Raw genomic sequence first — 15385 nt, 5'->3', positions numbered from 1 at the left:
AAGGGAGATTTTCTGCAGTTTCCCAGGCACCCACCCTGCCATTTCATCCCTACCTCAGCTGAACGCTCTGCTCTGTGAAGCTGTTTTATTTGGATGGCAGAAAAATCCATCTTCCAATAGGAAAAGTCAAATTCAGGCACAGGATCGTTCTAAGGTCTGCAGTCTAATCCTGCAGATGGTGGAGATGGTCCTTCTGTATCCGACAGGCATCTACAGCATGGCTCCCACCAGCAGCCTCAGTGAATTAAAAAAGTCAACAAGCAAAGCCCATGGGATACAAAGCCCCTCTTATTTCCATGTACCAGAAGAACATTTGCTCAAGACCTCAGTAACAAAAAGCCAAGCCCTATACAAATCTCAGCTTAGTACTAGATAGAGAAAACGATGGTGGCTTCTCAGGCAGTATGGGGCACACATCATCTTTGTGCTTCTCCTCTGACAGCTATTTGACCTCTGAACTACTCAGCAGGAGGTACACACAATTCACACCTGTGTGATGCTGCCAGCATCCCCCGTTGCTATGTGGAACTGCTGCAAAGCAATGGCTCATCCTCGGGATTTCCCCATACAGACCAAGAGGTGCCATCACTACCCCACAGTGTCACACATGCCATCTGCAACAAAGGGAAGGCAACTAGCATGGATGAGCAGAGCTGTGCACCTCCAGCTTCCCATCCTGGCTGATCTCTTTCCTCCCTTCAGAAACGATGGACTTTCCAGCTCAGGGGCAAAGTGCTGTGATGCAGGGTGCTGAGCAGCCCCTCACCTGCAGCACGGCGCTAAGAGCTAACGAGCAAACTCCCAAGAGAGATCTCTTGGCAGCACAGGGTGAGAGAAAAGGAGGGGAAAATTGCCAGCTTGTTTGTGTGCACTTAGGGTGGCATTTCCAACCCTATAATTGTTGCATAATGAATTTAGCAATGGAGTTCAAGAGCTATGATTCATCCAGGCCAAAAAAACATGAGTCAGCCCCCAAAGAATCATGAGATGTTAAAATTATATACATTTAACTTGAGCTTGACAAATCCAAAGGAGAAGCGTAACAGCAGAGCGTCTCAGCGCAACTCAAAACACCATGCAAAGATCCCCACTCCTCCCAGCCAACACGAGCTGAGCACAGCAAGCAGGTCTGGCATTGCTAATAATTTACACCCAGCCCCAGCGTGCAGCTCAGGTTATCGGCTGGATATGGGCACCTGATGCTGTGTGAGCTGTGCTGCACAGAGGGAGCGCAGATCTCTGCAGGGGGCAGCAAGAAAGAGGGCAGATTTATTAGGGAAAAGGATGCCTATGTTAGAGAGCAAGCAGCCAGGAGGCAATGAAGGGAACACCTCAAGAACAATAAGATATTTTCCACTGGTTGCTTAAAGCATGCCCTCTATTATGTGCTTACAAAGCTTTCATGTATACGGAAAGAAAAGTCTTTCTGAAATGAGATAGGGTGCAAAGTCAAAGCAGAACAACTATTCTGGGTTACCTCCCCAGGTGACTCCTTACTCTAGAGTGACACTGCCTTTTTCTAGTTTAATTCACTTTAAAAATAGATTAGGCCAATGGTTCCGATCTGCAATGCCATGGTAGCCAGCCCACCGCTTTTAGAGCATCCTTAATTAGAGCCTGGATATGGGGACATGCGGGGCTCCGGGACGCAGATCTGATGACCCAAATTTGGGAGCATTAACCTAGAGCAGAAAAGAAAGCAGGAGGGTCTGCACAGAGACAGGAGCTGCTGTACAACAGTGGCCCCTATTGCGGCCATACAGACATCCTTCAGCTTCTCCTCCTGCTGTACAACAGAACAGCCCAGCTGTACAACAGAACAGCCCATGCTGCACGCTGCCAGCTCCAAACCAAACAGCGCTGTAAGAAACCCACAATCTGTGCTTTGCATGGAAGCAAAGCCACCTTATAAAGCCATTTCTGTTTCAGGTTCATTGGAGTTTACCACTTATCAAAGTTCTGTTTAGCCTCATTAATCACAGCCTATCAAGCTCTTTCAAATGCAAACAGAAAAGAGTACCCAACAAGCACACTTCGTGTTTCAGCCCTCTTCCACTGAATTACAGAAAGGCATGGAGCTGGAATGCCCACCCGCCTGCCTCCTGCTTTGCAACCCCCTTCCCATGAGATTCCATCAGCTGACTATTTTGGAAAAAAAAACACATTATCTCTTCCTCTCCAGCTAGCAATATTCCAAGGCAGCACCAGCATGCTGTGTGGGAGGAAGGGCAAGGAAAGGCAGGGGCACCACTCCTGGCTGCAGGATTCAGGGCAGTCTCTGTGAGCAGGGTTGGCTACAGAACCTTTGTCAAAGGCCGTGAACTTGTTACCCAGGCCTCTAGAGCAAGCAACCCTGCAGCTCACCTAATCACATCAACTGATATATGTGTTTGCTTTGTATGGGGATCGAGGCTCAGTGTTCCTGGAGCTATTCGTTCTTCTAGGCGTCTACGTGGCTCTGCTAGCCACTGTATTTACACATTGCTGTGAGATTTGCAAGAAGGTCCAGCAGGAAGAAATGCATCACCCCAAGAAGCAGGACATGCCCCAGCAAGGAGGGCTGCCAAGGGCTCCCAGTGAGCTCAGGCTGACACTATGCCTGACACTGAGCAGCCAAGCAAGACCCAACACAGGAGCAGACTCAGGCTGCTCACCTTCACCCCAGCCATAAAAGCACCAGCATCACCTTAAAAATAATACAAAATTATATCTACAATTATTTGTATATATTTATTATCAGCTTTATTTATATTCATTTTTATATTTGCCATACTAGTTACATGTATGCACAGATACATGGATATCTATCTCTATAGCTATCTATGTAGATATAATCTAAGTGGATACAGATCTCCCTCTCTACATACTCACACACGCATACATATATACACACATATATACATGCATAAAGCAAACACTACACTGCAGAGCAAGCAGCAGCAGGGCAGTGAACCAGCATGGATGTGCAGCAGCCGGCAGAAGGGCGCTGTCGAGATGAATGAGATAGGAGCACGTGGAGAGGAGATGAGGAGACTATAGATTAACAGAAGAAGACAGATTTCTAGTAAGATTGTGATAAGCCTCTTTAAACATCCCTGAAGGAAGAGCCAGCTGGCAGGGCTGCCCACAGAGGTGCTGTAACTCAAGCAGCAGCACACAGCGAGCAGCTGACCCCGCTCACACATCCCTGCTCACACCTGCAGCTCTTGGGGCAACGCAGTGCTCCTGAACCCTGCCATGCTCAGCACGGGGTCACATCCTCCCACTGCACAACATCAAGTGGAGGAGAGGCAGAGGCAGGCACTGGGATTGTAGCACTTCCAGCTCGTACCCTCAGCTACAGCTCACCAAAAGAGTTGATGGCGCTCCATTTTCAGTGCCACAACAAAAATCAGAGGAATTGAAAGCAGCGAGAGCAGCTGGGGCAGGAGAGGGCTTCTGCATGAAGAACCAGTTTGATAGCAGGCAAGATCTGCTCCTCAGGGCAATGAGCCGGGATATGACTGCCCGCTGCATCACCTCTGAGCAGTTTCTGAGGAGACAGCCAACCTTCCCCTCCTGCAGTGGGCCACCCCAAGCACAGCACTGACAGCACAGGGTCTGCCACATGAGAGAGGGCAATTCACTGCCCACAGAAAGGCTGACCTCTCTCCAGCCAAGGAAACAAACCCTGTGCAGATGTAGGCCCTCCATCTCTTATCTTCATTTATAACCACTGAACACATGACAGCTTCCAAACTTGAGCCACACGCAGATAAAAGCAAAGGAGACTCACACCCAGTATCAGGTTAAGGAAGGTCACAGCTAAACTCCCCTTCGCCTCAAGAGGAGAGAAGACATTTTTAAAGATGAGGATAAGAAGGGAAGGACATCTCAGAGACCCTTCAGACAAATTCTGCTCTTTCGCTCATTTACATAAGATAAAAACGTGACATCCCTCCATCCACAAAGGCTCCATTATTTGTCAGCCTCAGACTCTGCAACCAGTATTCCAGTAAACACTGGTCGATGTTTTTCTTCTTACTGGATGAAATGTGCCTGGAGGCAACAAGCATTTATAAATTATTAAACCCAGGGAAAATGAGGTCCCAACAAAGTAGCTGCAGAAGCGATGTGGGGGCACAGGGAGCCGGTACCATTGGTACCAGCACGCTCGCACAGGGCTGCTTTCCAGCTCAGAGGACCTAACAAGATGACATTGTTAGCAGTGGGCAGGCTGGGCACGCGCCCCTGATGTCAGGAAGCAGAGGCAGTATCTCAGGGTTTCATCGCATCCAGCACAGATATCTAAAGTTCACCACTTCAAACCTCGGTTTGGTTATGAAATAATCGTATGCGTCTTCCAGGCAGAAGGAACATAGGCTTTTCAACCCCACCAGAGATCTCAGAACACAAAGCAAAACCCATAAAAATAACCGAGGAAAAGGATTTACAGCATCACACACAATTTTGGTTCCAACTCTTAGCACAGAGATTAAGCAAGGGCAGCACAAATGCAAAGAAGCTCTTCGCACTCAGGTTCAGCACAATGAACATGGCATCAGCCCCTCCAGACAGCTCAGCTCGGAGTGAGGGCCTCGTTCTGCTCTGCCTGCAAGGAGCACCAGGGCAACACAGGTCAAGGTGAGCACGAGGGCAGCCCACCGAGCTGCTGCTCACCGTGCTGCTCTCAGGGAGCACAGGAGGCCCCAGCGCAGTGTGCTGTTTCCCAGCTTTGTGCTCCCCTCAGCAACGCTGTACCTAGAAACATCTTTGTCCTCAAGCAGAACTGCCCTGGTGCAAAAGAGCTCGTTCCACAGTCGTTAAGCAGAGAGCCGAGCGAGAACTGGTTCCCTTGTCAGAGTCACCCCAAGCACATCACACCCGGTGCGGAGGGGCCGATGCTCACAGCTGCCGGAGCCCCGCAGGACTCACACCGACAGCCACAGCCAGCGCCCGGTGCCGTTCCAGCAATTACGGCTGTTTATATTTACACTGCCTCAAGAACATTGCATCCACACCTGAATTGTGCCAAAGGGGAGAGAATTTCCAAAGCAACGAGCAAAACCCAAGAGCAAAGCAAAGCAAGGCGTACCTCCTCAGCCCCTCGGGTTCTGCGCGATGACCCCCGGTATGAAAGCACGCTAAACAGCGAAGCAGGTCCCCCTTGGGAGCTAACTGCCTTGAAGAGGTAATTACGCCTTCATCATCAGCCGCGTCCAAGATAAGATCGGACAAATTCGCCGAGGAATGACCCGGAGCCCCCGGGGCGAGCAGCACCGCGCCGTTCCAGCGCCCGCTCGGCCAGCCGACTTCCCCCAACTCCGCGCCGTGATTGCGGCCACCGCTCGCGGATCCCGGAGCCGCTGGGACCCCTCGGCCCTGCCCCGCCCGCACCGCCCCGGACGCGCTCCGCAGATGCAGCCCTTCTCCGGGCGGGGGTCCGAAGGACACCCGGCACAGAGCGCTGCCCCGCACTCCTCCCCCAGCTCCGCTCCGCTCCGCACTCACCCGCGGCGGCTCCCGAGGCCCAGCGCCGCGCTCCGAGCTCTCCGCTGCTCCGCCGCTCCGGCTCCGCCCCGAGGTGGGGCCGCGCCGCGGGGGCGGGGCGGGGATGGGGGGAGCCGGGGGGAGCGGGGCGAGCGGCGCTGCCCGCCCCTGGGCCGGACCTTCCCGGCAGGTGCGGGGTGTCCCGCTCCGCCCCGCAGCGTTCCGGGGAGATGCGGTGCGTGGGGCCGGTGGGTGATACATTGTAGTTGCCTGGGGGTTTTTTAAGGGTCTTCGGGTATTGCTAGGAGAACGCAGCCGTCCCTCCGTCTTCCTGAAGCTGCCGAAAGCGGCTGGAGATAAGGGGAAACCCCGGCTGCTGAAGTTTGAAGGGCCGCGGAGGATATCCGGGTTAGCAGCCGCTTCGCCCCTTTTTGGTCAGCAGAAGCAGCCGAGCGTGGCAGCGGTTCCTGTTTGTCACAGCGATGCAGGAGACAGCGGTATTTTTAAGGAGAAACTCCAGTGCAGCGTTCACATCGAGCTTGTCGGCACTGAAACTGACTGTTGCTGAGCACAACCACTGCTCCTTTCCCAGACAAAGTGAGGCGGGTCAGAGCCTTTGCTGGTGCCCTGGGAGCACAGCCAGCAGGCACCGTGCTGCCCAGTTCACCCTGCAGGGCTGATGCTTCATGCTTCTGTCAGATCCGGCCCCGGTGCTTTCTGCAGGGCAAAATGGGTTTCGGTAGGCTTGGAGGATTAATCACCATCAGCCCCATTTCCTTCTGGTAAGCAGCCTCTGAACGGCTGCAGGTGACAGAGAGGCAGGAGATGGCTCTGATCAGTGATCTGTGGTGTGTTACAAGGGCCTAGTGCAGCAAACAGCCTCGGGTTGGGATGTGGATCACTCCTTTGAACTGGACAATGAGAGCTGAGTGCTTACAGGTAATGAATTGGTGTCTGCAGTGGTACCAGGGTGTGGAGGAGCATCCAGAGCATGGAAGTGCTTTAAGGTGGGAGTCCCATCTGATGGCATCTCACAACTCCCATACTGCAGCACAGCAGAGCCGTGTTTCAACAATTACAGAATCATTAGGGCTGGAAAGACCCTATGATCCACAAGCCCAACCCCAGCCACCCCACCATGCCCACTGCCCACGTCCCTCAGTGCCACATCTCCATGTTCTTGGACACCTCCAGGGATGGTGACTCTCCCACCTCTCTGAGCAGCTGCACCACTGCATCACTGCTCTTTGGGTGCATACGTTTTTCCTAACATCCAACCTGAACTTCCCCTGGTGCAACTTAAAGCCATCACCTTTTGTACGAGTCACCAGTGACACATGGAGAAGTGCCTTAATCATACAAAGTCATCTGATGAATGCATTTTTAAATGCAAACATCTGGAAAACAAAGCTAACGAGAAGGAATTACAACTATGTTGTCCTCCTAAGTGCATCCACAATGGTGCTGCAATGTTCAGGGCAGGGTGAAGGTGAGCAGTGGCTCTGGGAGCACCCTGAGATCCCCGCCTGCTCCAAGGTTCAGGAGTGTGGGATGCTCCAATGCCAGCAGCTGAGCCCCGGGCTGCAGGACAGCTAGGAGGCTCAGGATCACGCTCTGAAGCCCATAATTCAGTTTGTTTGTTGAAAATGTGTTGTAAGCACAGCTGCTTTCTGAGGCACGTATGGTAATGATGGGAGAGTCATATAAATAAACTGGCTCCGGGCCAGCGCAGTGAGTCAGTGCGGAGAGATGAAACACATCTGAATAGTTGACAGGACTGAAAACACAAAGATTCATTTTCTGTTCTGCAGTGGGGTCTGAGCATTGCTATCAGGAAGAGAAGGGCAGCACTGTGTCTGCAGGCCCTTTCAGTGCCCGGAGCTGGGAAGGTGGAGCAGCTGCAGGGCTGAGGGAGGATGCTGCTCTGCTCCTACTGCTCGCTGCAGATCAAAGCTCTCCACTCAGTTGCCAACACAAAGATTTGGAGATAGAATAGAAATGAAGCTGTTTGTTTTTTAATGCCATCCAAACTCCCGGGGTCATATAATCTAATGTTTGCAACCAAAAAAAAAAGAAGAAAATTGCAAAGATTTTGGTTCTGTTTGCGCCCTTGAGTTTCTTTGCTTAGGTAAGTTCATTCTTTGCTGGATAGGTCTGAGAAGAGGGTTTTCCTCTCATGCTTTTATCTCATGCAGGCAGACCAGGCACCAGCATCCAACTGAGTCTTTGGGAGAAAAAAAAGCTCGTCAGAAAGCTGCAGCGCTGCGGCAGCGGGTGGAGGGCAGCGAGCAGAGCCTGCAGCACACACAGGAGGAGCTGCCAGCCCTGTGCTGAGGTCAGGAGTGTAGAAGTGAGGGCATGGTAAAACCCAGCCCGAGCTCCATGTGCAAGCAGAGCTGACGTGTTTGTTGTCACTGCATCGCTGTACACTTGCACAGGAACAGCTCGTCACAGCAGGGAGCAGCCCCACACCCTGGAACCCACAGTGCACCATCTAAAGGAATTGCCCTGCGTTCCCTCTCCCCTTTATTTTGTGTTTCCACAACTGCAGGTTTAACTTCCTAGCCAAGTTTTCTTTTCACGACCTTCCAAGGTCTCTCGATGTGTTATTCCAGGTTGTGGTCGCTGTCACCACAATGTGAGGCTGATGGTGAGAGGTCCTGAAAAGGCTTCCAGAAGCCCCACGCAGTTGCACGCAGTTGCTGTCTGTGCTGAAACCCACCCCAGCTGAGCACAAACCACAAATGCTATGCGAAGGCTCTTGGTGTCTTACAGAGGGAGATGTGAAACAGCCAGGGCTTGACTGCTTAAAGGAGAATTGGAGGAAGGAAATCAGTAGGAGAGAGGAGGCAGGAGGGCACTGAGGGAAACCTGAAAGTAACAGCAGAAATACAAACTAAGGCAGAGACAGAGGGGCAGGTTGTCTGCCTGCATCCATCTCTCCTTGTTTCTGTGGGCACAAAGATCAGCTCTCTGTAAGTAAAACACTTTGCACCAGCCCAAGGCAACACTTCTAACATCCAGCATTTCCCCAGAGGAAGGGCTACTGCAGGCACAAAAGCCAGGAAAGGGCCAAGAGTAAACTTCTCCAAAGCAGAGAGCCAGGGCCAGACTGACCTGTGCGTGTGCTGGAAGATTTCACAGCCTGGCAGGAATGAAATAGCAAAGCCTGCAGGGTCTGAAGAGCAGAACTGCGTGGGGCAAGCTCTGACCTGAGCAGTTCTGGGGGAAGACCAGCTGGACAACACCATGATGATCTCTCTACTTCCAGCACGGTTGAAGGGCTAAAAAGCTTTTGCATTATAACAGCTTTACATCTTGTTCCTCTCCTCCAATCCTCGGGCTGCAGTTAATGCCTATTACTTACCTTCTGCACAGCAGGGTGGGAAGATTAATTAGGAAGATTGTCTCAAGGTGCAAACTTTGCATCTGGCTGGAAATTTTGAAGGTCAGAAGGAAGCTGGTTTAACCCGGTGTCTGTGTGCCTGGGAGAAAGGCTTTAAGGGCTACATCCAATGTAAAGTCAAGACAAAGGCACGGAACACTTCTGGTGCTGCACAGCCTCATGGTGCTAACATTAGAGGCTGTTAGCAGGGAATTTGAGATGACAGCTCCAAAGTACCCTCCTGTTCCAAAGGGGCTTTGAATCAGGAGGAGCCTCTGGGCAGCCCAAGGGTCAATGTGTTTTTAGGGAAGAAAGCTCACATTAGTCAAAGCAAGGTGGTGGATTTACTGAGGGATGGTTCAGCTTTGAGATAAAACAGTTATTTTCAGCTGTGTCCACTCCCTCCTCTCACTGAAGTAAGTCATTTTCCCTGATAATGGCCTTGAATTTCTTGGGTTTTGTCCTTGAAGAAATCATTCTGCCCATAATTCTCTTTGTGGAACAGGGGTGCTCAGTATGATTTTGCCCATAGCTCTGCTTTGATGCTTTCCATCCAACCGTCATGTACTGACCTCACTAAGAGCCTTCCCTGCTTCTGCCAGACATCTATTGATCAGCAATTTATTAAACTATCTCTGTGTGCGGCACTTGGACCTCATAATTGTTCTCATCTGCGAGCCTTCTCCCCAGTATAAGCAAATACTGTCTGATAAGCTGTGTACACAGAGTGCACGGTGCTTAGCCATAAAATCCCCAGTGGCACTCAGATATTTGACAAGGCTGGATGTTTAAGGGCGTGCCCGACATTTGTTTAATATACAATAGTTTAATGAATGCCATCTGAACTTGGCCTCAGAACCTCTGAGAAGAGGGGAAAAAAAAAAGCAAGCAGGTTTCCTGAAGCATAACCTAAACACTGGCTTTTGGCAGACACGTGCTGCAGACCCTCTGATGGGGGCTGCACAGGGGTCCCATCCCTCTGGAGCAGCAGAGCATGGGGAGCAGCCAGGGCTGCAGCCAGGCAGCACACGTGGCCATCAGGAAACGGAGATCCCGGCGGGCCATGAAACTTTAATGCTGCTGCTCAGCAGAGCGCACATTTGATAGCTGAAGGCATAAAAGCCTCCCCAGGAGCAGGCGTGTCACAAGTCTTTGTCTGTCTTTTAGGGCCAGATCTGGTTTCTGCAGTTAATGAAAGTCGCCCTATTTGTTCTAGCAGGATTTGAATCAGGGCCCGAGCATAGGAAGCTACAGCTGGGACAAAACAGGGATCGCATCTTTGGGGTTTGAATGCACATTCCATGTTCAGGAGTTCCTTCTCCCTAAGAATGGTGGCCCAGCTGCTCAGATGCTCAGGCACAGCAGAGGCAGCAGGAAGCCTGCACGTGGATGGCTGCTGGAACACACACCTCGCTCCTGCCACCAGCTCAGTGTTTGTTCTGCAGCATCTCAGACTTCTTGTGCTTTCATTGAGCTTGTAGCAATAGCAGAAAAGCAGAAAGTTACCTCCTTTCCCACTGCAGTCAGCCTGGACATGGCTCCAGTCCTGCAGGCTGAGTTATAGTACCTCTGTTTCCATACCCTCATTAACTGTGTTTGTTAATGTTACAGAAGAAAGGAAAGACCGTCTTTCAATCAGATCCTAATGAGTAAGCAAAACCCCAAAACAGCTGTAACAAGAAGTGCTAATGACAACATACACCGTGCTGTAGTAGTTGCAATGAGAAAAAAATTGTTTCTAATCAATATTAATGGGAAGTTTCCTGCTCTGAGAGCTTGAGTGCCTGTTAAGCATCTGTCTCCAGCTGTACCAGCAAGGTGATAGCAGACACAGCTCTCCTGCAGAGCTCCTTTCTGATATATCCAGGCAAAAGGATGGATTTCACAAGGAGGAGAAATAAAAGGAGGAAAGGAACGAAGAGCAAGTTTGTGGCTCTGTCACAGGTGGTTTTTGCTCACACACACCTCATTTTGCCCATACAAACCTATGACTCTAGCTCTCCTTAGAAGAATTGCTGTATGATCTGGAAGGGCTTCGTTCCAAGCGTTCACTGACACACTCTGCATCCCCTCTTCCCTGCAGGGAGTGGCTCTGCTGCCAGCAGTGGGGTTTCATTGTGCAGTAACCCAGCTGCCACAGGGGTGACTGCACAGATGAGAATTCACACCGCCAGGGATGAATTTATCCAAACGGAGCCTTTTCCACTCATTTTACATAAGCACCTGCAACACAGAAGCATCTGTCATTCTGAGGGTGCTGGAGGTGCTGACACATTAGCAAGGAGATAAGCAGTTACTGAACTGCTTGGCTTCTAGGGAAAACACAAGGGCAGAAGGGAAGCCAGCACTACAGAAATACAAAAAGACTTGGGGTCGGTTATCACAAAGCACATGAGAAGCTTCTGAGTTTTGATAACTGCTTGGCATTCCAGTTCTTTCTTTTAATGCCACCAACAGGCAAAGGGATAAAAGCTCCAGTTGCAGAGCCACGTCACCCCCTGACCTGCCAGCGCAGGATCCCAGCTGCGTTACTGCTGCAGGCTGGCAGGCCTGAACTGCAGACGTGCAGCACTGAGCACAGCCTCGAGGCAAGTGGTCAGCTGCCAGCCCCTGTGAGCCCAGCCAAACCACACCTTCCCTAAGGGCTTTTAAGAGGGATTATTCTGGAGCAGAATGAAAGAAGGGGGAATTTGCAGTGCCTCACCTGAGTGTACTTAATTTCTCAAGGAGTTACAGTATGTTTATACCATCACACTCAAGAGAAATCCCACTCTGCAGCTTCTTTACCTTGAGAGAGCTCAGGAAGGTTTGGGTGCTTCTGCCTCTCCCACCAGCCTGCTCAATGATCCCCCTATCTGACCAGACGCTCTGCCATCAGTGTTGCACTGCTTTCCAGGGGTTCTTGCAAGGCTTGAAGCAGATGTTCGTCTCGTGCTGAGGGACCCCTACATGCAGCCTTGTCATCTTGGACAGATGCTTTCAAAACCTTACAAAGTATGGAGATTGGGTGACCCAGCTCCTCTGCAGAAGCCTTTGCTCAGCATTTTAGGCTTCTCGTAGATAATAGAAAATAGTACAGCTAAGCCTCTTTGGTGAGGTCTTAAACTGTCCTGGTGACAGGGGCACACGGAGGGGCTGAAAGGTACCAGTGAAGTCAGAAATGCAGATTTATATTCAGTAAACTTTAAATCATACTCCAAGAAAAAGCAGCAATACCTGGGCTACAGAATGTGATGCTGCAACACTGGTGCCAGGGGAGGGGATTCCCATCCTGCAATATAGTTCTCCTTGTGAGAGGTCTGCTGCTGTCACTTAGGGAGTGTAATGAGGAGTGTGAAAAAACTCCTCCTGGTTCTTTTCACCAACCGGAGCAGGCAGCTCTTGGTTTTGAATGAGCTGAAATGAAGACCCTTGAGAGGTCTGCACCTCTTGGCACACAGCCTTTGTATGCTCTAACCAGTTCAGCCCGATGCCACAGGAAACCTGTTTGCTCTGGATGTATAAATAACCCTAAGGACTCCTCTTCAAGGCTACAGGTGCTGGAGTACTGCACAGTAACAATAACCAAGGCTCAGCAGCATTAACCCCTCTGCAAGCCAGGCAGTGCCTCTCCGCATCTTCTCTGCTGTGAGAATCTTTCGCTTTCCCTCCTTTCAAAGTCTGAAGTCTCTCTATACCACACTAAGGGCACCAAATCAGACCTGCAATTTAAGGTGCTAACACTCAGTGCCCTGTCACCTCCTCCTGAGATCAGAGGAGGGCACCTCCAGCCTCAAAGCTGCAGCAGGACGTGCTGCTCTCAGATGACTGCCACCAAAAGTGCCCACAGTCAGACATGTCTGTGTAGGTCAACACGGCATACAGACCACAGCCCATCACCAGCAGAAAATAATAACTTGAATAGTTCGTTTGTGTCCTCTCCAGCTTCACCCTTCACGTGCATTCATGCAAGACAACAGTCCCTTGCCCTTGGCAGCATCCCCAGGACTGAGGCAGCCACTGCCAGGCTTGGGCTTGGCAGAACAGTGAAGGAAAGGGCTCATCTTTAGGCTTTTGGCATGCCTGAGTGATCCCGCTCAGCCCCAGCACTGCTCCCCATCCCACAGCCCCCAGCAGGTCCCTGCCTGGCACCCAGCCCCAGCCAAGCTACAGCAGTGCTCACTGCTGTACAAACATTGACCCCTTGCAGGCCGGGGCTGCTGAGACACTTCCCTTCATTCATCTCCTCTCCTGGAAGGTAGGAAACACTGCCTGGGAGTCACTATTAAGCCTTTTCATAAATTCAGTTATTGGTTTATGTACACTTGCAGCTTTCTCTCCCATAGTTTTCTATCTGGAAGCGTGTGGTTCTTACCTAAAGTGAATTCCTTCGAGAAAAGCAGAGGGAGCCCACAACCACTGCAGGGTTGCTGCCAGCAGCTCTGCAGGGCAGGGGAGAGCCCAGTGACACCCACCTGGCAACCACACCTGGGCCCACCCCGCAGCCATTGGTCCCACAACACATAACCAGTGCTCAAAATCAAGCCCTTATGATGTGAAACGCATTACTTAACATGACCCAACAGCATGCATGCCCTTTTCCCCATCCTAAAGCTCCCCTCCTCACCGCACCGCAGCCAGCAGCCCCAGGACTGTCCCCACACCAGGTCACCCTCAGGGCCCCCAGAGACAGCTATGTAGAGTTGGGCCCAAAATCTTTTATTCTACAAGAATTAGCAATGCCCCAATCAAGCAGGCTATCTAATTGCTGTAGCAACATTACAAAGCAAGGTGGAGAGCTGAGCGTTTGGTGCTGCCTTGCTCAATGGTGGGTGGTTAGTTACGTTGTTGGGTGATTTTCTTCCCCCTCTCTTTTTTTTTGAGAAAATTTCAATTTGCCTTAAGGCAGCATCAGGAGCTGATAGCGACCTAATCCCTCAGCAGCCTGGGCCTGACCTGCTGCAGATTTCTGCGTCTGTCAGTAGTGCACAGCCACATTCCTCTCCTGAACAATACAAAGGCACAGGGATCCACTTACCTTCGAGCCCTGCTTAAAACCTGTGCTGCAAAGCTCTTTATATAATCACGAACCAAAAGTCAAATCCATGTGAACCAGCAGGTGAAAATGTATTTTACTTGTTTGGCGAGCCTTGAGGAGCATTGTTAAATATTTTCTATAGTTCTTTCTTTAAAGGCTTACAGTTTTTCCTTCTCCTCCCTTTCCCTGCTAGGCTCTTAAATCCTTTTTGCTCAGCAAACATTAATTTTCCTTTGTCCCAAAGTGCTAAAATTGACATCTCTGTTACTCCCACTTCCTGGTACAGCTCATTGACCATTACTGCTAATAATGCCAGCAGAGCTGGGCGGGATGCTGGGCGCTGAGGGACCAAGCGAGCTGCTGCAGGCAAACATGAGTGTTTCTCCATTGGCCCCACAGAACTGGAGCATGTTCTCCTCCCTCTGTGTTTAGAAGTTTAAGCAAATAATCTGGAAGTCAAGATCTCAATCATGTTACGTCAACACCCTCTCAATGACTCCGTGCTGAGCTGTATGCTCCCAGGGGTGAGATGTCAACATGGAGCAGCCCTTCCCTGCAGGGCAGTGAGGGGCAGAAGGAGTGTGTGTGGATCAAAACTGGGGACTGTGGCTCTGCATTGAAGCAAACCAGAGACCTGTGGGCAGGATGGCAGTGCCCAGCACTGGGGTGAAGACAGAAGCATGCTGGCGTTGCTTCAACATTTCCCTGCTGAAGTCATTAGTGTTGTGTTTCTTTGTGAGAAGATGAAGGCCGGGGCCTGGACAGCAGGGGATATGCCATATGGGAGATTAGGGGGAATATGCATGGTCTGGGACTTTTGTAGGATCACAGAATGCTGGCTACACACATACCCTAGGGGCCCACCACCTTCCAGGGCAGAGCCTTTCCCTGACCCTCCTGACACAGCTCTGTGCCGTTCCCTTGGGCACTGCTGTGGTCCCCCAGAGAGCAGAGCTCAGTGAGGAGCTGCGGCCGCCATAGGCCTCCCTCAGCCTGCTCCAGGCCCAGCAAACACAGCGACCTCAGCCGCTCCTCACACAGCCCTCAGAGCATTCCCCAACTTCATAACCTCATGTAAGAACACATAGGAGGTATCATGGCACTGTGGAAGCTTCCAAGTGGGGCATAGAAATGCCTGTGGTGCAGTACAGGGGCTGCCATGACACACAGGCATGGATGGCTGCATGACGTGCATCGTGGTGTGTGGAAACATCTCCATGCATGCAGACTTCCGTGTTTCACAAGCACCCTCTGAAATGTGCAGGTGCTCCAGCTGTGAGCTATTCCCCAAACAAGCCTCCATGCTGGCTCAAGGCATAGCAGAGCACGTCAGAATTAGCAGCCAGGTGCTGCAGTCACACCAGGAAGGGCAGAAGGAACCAGCTCCAGCCATCGTCCCTAGGGGCCAGACACAACTGCACAGAGATTCATGTTTCTGTATACATTTTCTGCTTCCCAAAAAAGCTAGTAAACATAGGTAAAAATGGGAGGGGGAAAAAAAGAGGATTTGCTGA

General features: G+C 51.1%; 1 protein-coding gene across 2 annotated transcripts in view; it reads right to left on the bottom strand.

The window, feature by feature from the left end:
- PPP1R16B (protein phosphatase 1 regulatory subunit 16B) overlaps positions 1–5592 on the bottom strand; it is a 49197-nt gene extending 43605 nt beyond the window's left edge. The window contains exon 1 of one of the 2 annotated variants that reach the window (XM_031603140.2): positions 5491–5592. The gene's annotated coding sequence lies outside the window, so the exon portion shown is untranslated. Of the gene's footprint in view, positions 1–5074; positions 5457–5490 lie in introns of those variants that run through there. The other variant, XM_090152384.1, reaches the window with a different exon arrangement.
- Between the last annotated feature and the right edge of the window lie 9793 nt (positions 5593–15385).

Source organism: Phasianus colchicus, chromosome 17 (assembly GCF_987193195.1).
Source record: "Phasianus colchicus chromosome 17, bPhaCol1.hap1.1, whole genome shotgun sequence".
Classification (NCBI taxonomy): domain Eukaryota; kingdom Metazoa; phylum Chordata; class Aves; order Galliformes; family Phasianidae; genus Phasianus; species Phasianus colchicus.
The sequence above is the reverse complement of the archived record's forward strand: the minus strand, read 5'-3'. Positions and strand labels throughout refer to the sequence as shown.